The sequence below is a fragment of the Zingiber officinale genome, chromosome 3A, assembly GCF_018446385.1.
Source record: "Zingiber officinale cultivar Zhangliang chromosome 3A, Zo_v1.1, whole genome shotgun sequence".
Taxonomy (NCBI): domain Eukaryota; kingdom Viridiplantae; phylum Streptophyta; class Magnoliopsida; order Zingiberales; family Zingiberaceae; genus Zingiber; species Zingiber officinale.
Window position 1 is genome coordinate 2,352,644 of NC_055990.1, and position 9,286 is coordinate 2,361,929.

Sequence of the window (9,286 nt, forward strand, 5' to 3'; positions counted from 1 at the left end):
GTGGAATCGTGGAGGGCTTTCCGATCTTGTGATCGCCCTTCCGACAACGAGTTTCGCCATTGTCGATTGTAGACCTGCGGGAGATCGCTGTAAGTTTTTACCGCTTTAATTTAATTTATCGTCTTTTCATACATTTAGATTTATCTACATTGGTATCAGAGCTGTGTTAGTTCTAAATGCATGATAAATCCCAAAATCTTTATCTCTGCGTTGAATCAAAACTATGGCTTGGTTTTGTTCGTTCTATTTGTTGGGTGAAATCACGACTGAGTCGTGATCAGCGATTATTATCGTTGCCATGAACGGAGTTTGTCTCTGTCTAGTTTTGCCATAGCCGAGTAAGAGATCGTAATTGTGTCACGATCTGTCACAATCCCCAATGGTCGACGTCGTAAAACCTCGAGGGAACACTTACGAAGTTAGTCTCCGATCGTGGCCGACAAAGTGCTCATGGCCACCTCTCGTTGCAACCCGTGTTCATCGCGGGAAAGGTGGCGTGCACAGCATACACGACGTGCACAACTTGCACAGTGTGCGTGGCGTGCGTGCATGGGGTTGTGGTGACAAAGAAAACCGCAAAGAGATAAACATGAAGTTTCTGTTTTGATTTTTTTCTCAAAACAAAAAAACAAAAATTTAAAAAAAGCGTGGCAGTGCTGTGATATGTTCATAGAATTGCATTAATTTTTTTTTCTAGTACTGTGATATGTTCACAGAATTGTCGCATGCAATTAATTTTTTTTTATGCATTTTTTTAAAAGCTTATGTGTTATATATATATTTAATTTTTTTTATGCATTTTTTTAAATGAGTTTAATCTGATTGGTCCAATTAGACATAATTTAGATTAAATCATTAGTTGGTTTAATCAAATTAATTTGATCTAAACCTGAATCAATTTGGGTTGATTAATTGGGTTTGCACCAAAAATGATCAAATTGTTGGAGTGTATACTGAAAGCCTAAGCTTTATAAACATTCATTATGAATAAAGAATCACATTTGGTCAAATTGTCTACATTTAGTTGTAGTTGTTCAATTAATTTATACTGTAGATAACATAGTATGTGGTGTCACATGCAGAAGATGATGTTGTCAGTACCTTATAAATTATAAACAGTAGCTCACGACCAAAATGGAAAGGAACAAACCATTAGAAGGTCGTAGTGTAATTAGGTATCAGTTTATCTTGACTGTATAATTACACTAGTACACTTAGAGTGTATTGAGTAGGACCATTTGAGATCGTTTCTTTTATACTGACTTTATAAAGGAACAAAGACCTCAGTTATTATGGAAGTGTGTGCTCTTAATCCTAATATAATAACAAACACATATATTTGATATTTATTTCTTTAATTTATCAATGGGTGATATTTAGTTCGATGAATCAATAAGCCCGATAAGTTGGGAAATGGTATCACTTATAGTGTGTGTTGTTGATTATAGAAGGAAACTGTGTCCTAGAGATACTAGGTTGATAATGTCCTCAAGAGGAGCTCATAAGGATTGTCATGTTAAACCCTGCAGGTGAACTTAGTCCGACATGACAATAAGGTTGAGTGGTACTACTCTTGGACTTAGATATTAATTAAATGAGTTGTCAGTAACTGTAACGACCCAACTCCTGGGTACTAAGCTGTGAGCCGGATCGCTACATTATCTACTGAAGCTACTGTGCTGTACTGTGCGGAAACTGGGTAAAATAAAATTTTGCTAAACTATTATCTTTAAAATCTGATCTTAGTATTCTAGGTGTACCTAGGAGTTGTACACATGCTAGGGGAGGTGTTTACAACTGATAATAAACTTTGGATCGATCCACAAACCGATCTACTGTTACTGGTACGGTAGGAACCTCCGGATCGTTCAATCGACCGATCCATAACTAGGCTGCAATTCTGTACGCTGCTGGATCGGTCTGCCGACCGATCCAGCTGGTCCCTGATCGGTCAGTGAGTCCGATCAGTGGCTTACTGATCGGTCTGCTGACCGATCAGTGGCTTACTGATCGGTCTGCTGATCGATCAGTGAGCCGCGATACAGTTCCTGATAGATCCACGGATCGATCAGGGAACGATCAGACAGTTTCTGTTCGCGGGGTTTCTGATTTCGAGCTGAAACTCTGATTTCAGCAGATTTCGTACAAAATCAGTGAAACAGCTCTACAAATGCTAATAACTATTCTATCATGCATTGGGCAACATTCAAGACATAATATAATGCATGTTCGCTAGTTCATACCATTAACCATACTAGAATGCGAAACATAAGGGAAAAGAGAACAAGACTTTAATAACTAGACTTGTTTCAAGTTCTAATGCGTAGTAAAATAAAACTAGATCCCTCAGATCTTTATTCCAGGTTCCTCCCACACACATCTTGGTCTGCATTGCCCTCCAGCCACCACTAGTCCACTTTTCTTTTACCTGTATCTACAGTATAAGAAAAGTAGCATCTGTAAGCTAAAAAGCTTAGTAAGAAACCATCTACCTCACTAAATCATGCATACGATGCAAATATGCTTTTAAATCATGTTGTTTGAAAAAAACATACTGAATATGCAAGCATGGCATGGCATGATATCATACAAAGCATGACATAACATAAGCTGAATATAAAATAAAACTGATCATAACATGTCTAGAACTGTATATGAAGCTATCATATTTAACAACTGAAATAAACTGAGTTGATACAAAAGTGAGCTAAGCTGAAACTGAGCTAATACTGAATTCCATTATGTTTTAAAACTGATTTGGAAAACTATTATCTATAACAGATAAAAATACTAAACATGCTGCTGTAGGGCCCTGGCAACTGTACTTGCTGTGCGCGCATCCCTATCTAAACCCGGGATTGCAAGTTCCGAATCTAGTAGGGTTTACTAGGTTAGCTAAACCTAGGGACGACTATGGGAGTCCAGCCCAGTGGATATCTAATCCGGTACAGTGCCACTGCTGAAAGTAAAATACTGAATGCTATATACTTATTTTGCTGAATCTAGGTTATTTGAACCTAGAACTAGGTTGTCTGAACCTAGAGGCTACTGTGGGAGCCCACCCATGGGACTGTAGTCCTACATAAGCTGAAATAAAACTAATTTGCTGTTTTAAATGCTTCTAGTGCGTTTAATCAGTTAATTAAACTGTCTATTACTGAGTTAGACCTTTAATCGAGCACCTAGGATGCTCTAACTCTTCTCCCTATTAGGGAGACCACCTCTAGGCACTCGACAACGTCTAACCTCCTATCTGAAGAGGGAAAACGTGTCCGGCCCATCTAGAGGTGCTCAACTAAATCCCTCATCTGCGAAGAGAGTTAAATACACCCTAGATATCGATAAAAAATCTGCATACATCCTAACTAAAGCATAAAAACTCAATCGGGAGCTATTATACTGCAGGTGAGGGGTTTCTTACTTCTTGTTCGTAATTTCTTACGATTCTATTCGCTAGAATTCCGGTGGAGATGACCTTATCGACAATCCGCTCCCGTCTTTGCGTTCCTCTCGCGGAGAAGAACCTCTTTCGTGTTGGAGTCGTTGCCGGAAGGTGATCCGAGAGCCCTTGGGGCTTGGGCGCCGAGAGAGGAGGAGGAAGAGGAGTGGGCGGCGGTGAAGGTTTTTGGGAGAGGGATAGGTCACGGTGAAATTTGATATTGCCGAACCAAGTTCTCAAAATAAACCAACCCCCAACTTAACCTTCCTATTTATACTAAGTAACTAATTCGGCCAACCCAATTATAATTATAATTGGTTCCCTTTCCTTTCAGCACGGCCCTGCTGGGTTCAACTGGTTCCCAACATTATCCCTAAGCCATAGGTCTCGGGTTCGATTCCCGCCTAAGCTATTTTGCGGTTCTAATTATTTTTGCTGCTTCCGCTACTCGGAAAATTCCGGAAAAATATCTAAAATTCCAGAAAAATCATAGAATATTTCTAAAAATAATTTGAGAATTTTCGGGCGTTACAGTAACTCACTTAATTAGTGGACATTCGATATCTTAAACACAGGGAGACTGACATACTCATAATAAGAAGGAGCCCAAAAATGTAATTTGGGATTGGTGCGGTAGTTCAATAATAGTTCTCTAGTGGAATGAATTATTATTGATAAAATTAAGTTGTGTGTTCGGGGCGAACACGGGATGCTTAATTTTATCGGGAGACCAAAACCAATTCCTCCTCTCGGTCCCTATCGTAACCTCTTATTTATAGAGTACTATACCCACCTATACCCACCTTCTATACCCACCAGTAGGGGGCCGGCCAAGCTAGGGCCGGCCTAGGTATAAATTGGGTGGTCGGCCCTAGCTTGAACCCAAGCTAGTGGGGCCGGCCAAATTAAATTAAAAAAGAATTTTAATTTTAATTTTTATTATGTGGAAGAAATAATTTATTAAAGAGAATTGAAATTAAAATATCTCTCTTGTAAAAGATTTACAAAAGATTAAAGAAAGAGATTTGATCTCTTTCCTTATTTGTAGATTGATGAGATATTTTATTTTCTCTTTAAAAATTATTCACATGTTGTAAAATTAAAATTATGGAAATTTCTTTTTATCAACCATGAAGAGATTTTTGAAGAGAAATTTTAATTTTAAAATTTTCGGAAACAAATTAGGAAGTTTTAATTGTTGATTGAAACTTGTCCAATTTGTTCTTCATGATGTGGCCGGCCACTTGAGTTTAATTGGAAAAATTTTATTTTATTTTTCTCAATTAAATCATGTCAAGGAAATTAAGGAAATTTTATTGTAATTAAATTTCCTAATTTGCTTAGGCCAAGGAATATAAAAGAAGGGGTGAGGGTGCCTTCATTAGATACAACATCTATTATTTCTCTCCCTCTTTTGTTCCTTGGTGTGGCCGGCCATCCTCTCCCTCTCTTCCTCTTGTGGTGGCTGAACCTCTCTCTCTCCCTTGGAGCTCTTGTGGTGGCTGGATACTACTTGGAGAAGAAGAAGAAGAAGGAGAGGAAGCGAGCATCTCTTGGAGCTTGGTTAGTGTTTTGATTTTCTTCCTTGGTGAAGCTTCTTTCTTTGTAGCCGAACCTAGCTAGGAGGAGAAGAAGGTGGTTGGTGGTTTCTCATCTCGGAAGATCGTTGCCCACACAACGTCCGAGGTTAGAAGAGGAATACGATAGAAGATCAAGAGGTCTTTCTAGAAGGTATAACTAGTAGTTTTTCCTTTTCCGCATCATACTAGTTATTTATGGAAATAATACCAAATACAAGAGGCTTACGTTCTAGTATTTCGAATATGTTTTTTCGATGATGTGTTCTTTTGTTTTATTTTTCCTTGTGATTTGATTGTTCTTTTCGGTTAACCTAAAGTTATTTTAGGAAATTAAATATTAGCTTTCTATAAAAGGTTTTGTCTAGTCGGTGGTGGTTGCTCCCATATCCAAGAAAGCCATGTGCCTCGCCACGTCAGTACTGTGAACCAATTATGGAAATTAATATTTAATGGAATTAATAACTTAAGGCGATTTGGGTCGAACGTGTTAAGTTTCGCAGGAGACCCAAGTCAAAACCTAAAAGAACGAATAGATTAAGTTTTGGATCAAACGTGTTAAGTTCCGCAGGCGATCCAAAATTTAATTTAAAAGAACACATGGTAGCTAGGAAAAGGTTCAGACCTTTGTACAAAATTTTTTGTACAGTGGAACCTCTAGGTTTTCCGAGTAGCAACCAACACAAATGACCAGATGAGTCAAATTTGATCAAATGATTAGATTTGTTATAATTAATCAGACTTAAACCAATGGACATTGGTATGATCAAACGGACCTGAGTTTGATCAATAAGTTTGAAATTGGTAGAAATGGATTTAAATCAAATAGTAACAAAACATAGCTACATAGAACTGTCTAATTAGATTAGTTCTAATTAAGGAAAATGGACCGAACTTAGGATCTGGATTCCTAATCAACCGATTCAATGGGTCTGACCAATTAGATCAGTTCTAATTGTTGACTTGAACTCCTGAAAATTGAGAATATTTATTTTTCTTGATTTATTATGTTGGTACTATGCCTATATAAATTGAAATAAATCGGTTTTGTACTGACTTATTTTTATTTTAATTTTTCAGATGGCACGGACGATTATCACATTGACTCGTCGCTAAGTGCGATGAAATTAGCTTAGGGAGGAGACTCAAGAGATAGAGTATAACTCTATTTATAGAGTCGACGAACACATTGGATGGCTTGATGATCTGTTTTGGAAACTTGAGCGAGAAGAGTTTCCAGTCCTAAACAGTTATAGGATTTGGGCTTTGATGCATTTATTGCCAGAAAATCCAAGGATGATAGCAGACTATATTTGGGGGTGTCATCAAAAATGCGTCACATATTCTATATTATGTGAGGAACTGCTTGACCATATGACTGAAGAGGATCCTGAAGAGTTCGAAGAGGACCCGAAAATGATCGAGGAGGAACCAGAAGAGAATCCAATTGTGGATCCTATAGTGAATCCTGAAGCTGTCTTGCCTGAGATTATCCCAAATGAGTCAAGGCTGAAAGGGATAATATTTGCCACTGCACTAGTGTCTGTACTAGTGGGAGTTGTAGTTGCTTATCTAGTTTACTAGAGTTCTGTTATTATTATTGTCGTTATGTATGAACAATATTTAGTCCATTTTTATTCATGTCAGTTAGTTATATGTTAACATTATGCAGTATAATTTTATGTTAATGATATGTTCATTTATTTATATTGTTTACTTGAAATGATGCATGATTAGTTCATGATGTATTAAATGATTAGTTCATTTAATTAAAGAAATCATGATATATTAAATAATTAGTTCATTTAATTAAAAAATTGATGATATTAAAAATGATCAGTTCATTTGTTGGGATATATGTAATAGAATTGATTAATATTAATTTGATTGGTCATACGAATGATGAGTGAAAACATAGTTGTCACTTGATTTTGTAAACCAACTCAAAGTAATATTGAGTCAATCATAAATTGCATGCATATGATTTACACTGAATACTAAATAATGTGTTTATTTATGATAGATTATGACAACCAAAAACATAATAGCTGAACTCAATAAAGGTGAAAAATTTAATGGGGATAACTATAAGATCTGGCACCTCAGGATACAGTATGTACTTGAGGAACAATAAGTTCTAGAGATTGTAAATCAGGTTATGGAAGAACATGTAGATGGTCCCACTGCACAACATAGATGAGATTTTGATGCCTATACGGCATGGAAGAAAAATGACTCCACTGCAAAGGGCATATTGATTAGTTCAATGGTAGACGACCTAGCTTTTGAGTATGAGTCATATCTTACGGCTCATGTAGTCTTGGTAGCCCTTAAAGAAAAATACAGTGGAGTAAGTCTGAGCAAGCTTCGACAGCTGACAATCAAGTTTGACAGCTACAAAAGATGTCCGAATGTATCAATGGTTCAACACCTCAAGGATATGTCGAACATGATTCGGGAGCTGAAAACTGTTGGTCATGAGTTAACTGATGAACAACAGGTTCAAGCAGTTATTCGTTCACTTCCAGATTCTTGGGAGACTATGAAGCAGACCCTAACTCACAGTGAGAGTATCAAGACTTTCACTGACGTCTCACGCCATGTAGAATTGGAGGCGGAGAGAGTTGAATCCGTAAGGATTTCTGGACAAGCCTATGTGGCTGTAGGTTCTGCTGAATCATATGGTTCCAAGAAAAAGAAATGGTTCAAGAAAGGGAAGGGAAAGAAGCGGGAAGCTGCTGCTGTGAGACAGGGACCAATCAAGAAGATAGTAAAGAAGACCGGAAAGAAACCTAAAAACAAGTTGACTTGGTTTAATTGCGGCAAGAAGGATCACTTTGCTCGGGAGTGCACTGAACCGAAAAAGATAAATCCAAGTGTGTCTTCTTTTCAAGAGCATTTTGTTGCTAGTTCAGTGTTGTTAGCTAATTCTTATCCTTTGTGGATTATAGAATCGGGAGCAACCAACCATGTAGCTTGGGAACGAGTTACATTTGTTGAGTACCGTCAAGTACCAGCTGACAACAAGTGGATCTATGTGGGAAATCATGCAAGAGTTGAAGTCAAAGGAGTCGGCACTTGCAAACTCAATGTAACACCCATAAATTTCTTCAATTTAAATACAACAAAAAGAAGTAGAAGTAGAAGAAGAGATAAAAGAAATAAAAATAGATTAATAAATGGCCTTGGGCTAGGATTGAACCCAAAACCTCTTACTTGAAATTAGTTTAAGTAGTCATTAGGTGGTGGTAAAGCATCACATGAGCAATAGGAAACAATTCATTATATGTAGAATATATGTGAAGAGATGTTTCAACTTCCACTTGGTATAAAAGGGAAAAGATGAGATGAAAACCTAACTTTTCATCTCCCTCTTCCTCCTCTCCTCTCTAGCCGAAATCCTCTCCTTCACCTTTGTGGTTTTTGGCCAAGATCTAGGACTAGGGTTTCTAAAATTCTAAGTCTTCAAGGGGAGGATCTTTCGTACGCACGTGAAAGGTGTTTTGGAGATCAAGACATACAAAAGAGAGGATTTTCTTCCCTGCACCCTCTATAATAGTAAGATCTAGCGAAAGGATGTAATTACTACTCACCTGTAATATAAGTTGCTTCGATTATGCATGTATGAACCTTCTTGTTGTGGGTTGTTATTGTTGTATGCATGATTAAGAGATATGCATGTTAAAGAAGATATAAGACATATTATGTAAGATGTCCTCTACAAGTTTTGGGATTAAGAGCATGTTTAGAGGGTCTTGGATTGCTTCCCATATAGTTTGGGGCTAAGAAGTATATTCCAGTGCCCTAAAGTGCTTCCCTATAAGTGTGAGGGATTAAGTGCACACAAGGTGTTTGTTGAAATGATAAGCTAGTGCAAGTATAAGAAAGCGATATTTAAAGAAAGTATTTTACTTTGATGTGGCATTGTACTGGACACAAGGCATGGGTGGGCTCCTAGATCGCCCCTAGGCCCCTAGATCGTCTAGTAGTACCTTAATAGGTTCGGGATTAGCTACCTCGAATCTTATTAAGGATGCGCGCAAAGTGGTACAATGTCGGACCCAAAGCAAGTTGATTATTATTTTCACTAGTATGTAATATGAAGTTTTCCCAAGTTCATTGTTTATTTAAGTGAAAGCATTCTTAAGTTTGGGAATTAGAGATTATAAGGTGCAGTTTTGATAAACTCTATTGTATAGCAAGGTCTATGATTTTCATTATTTGTTTTCAATACAAGCATGGTTTTATGTTGACGTCTCATGATAAATCT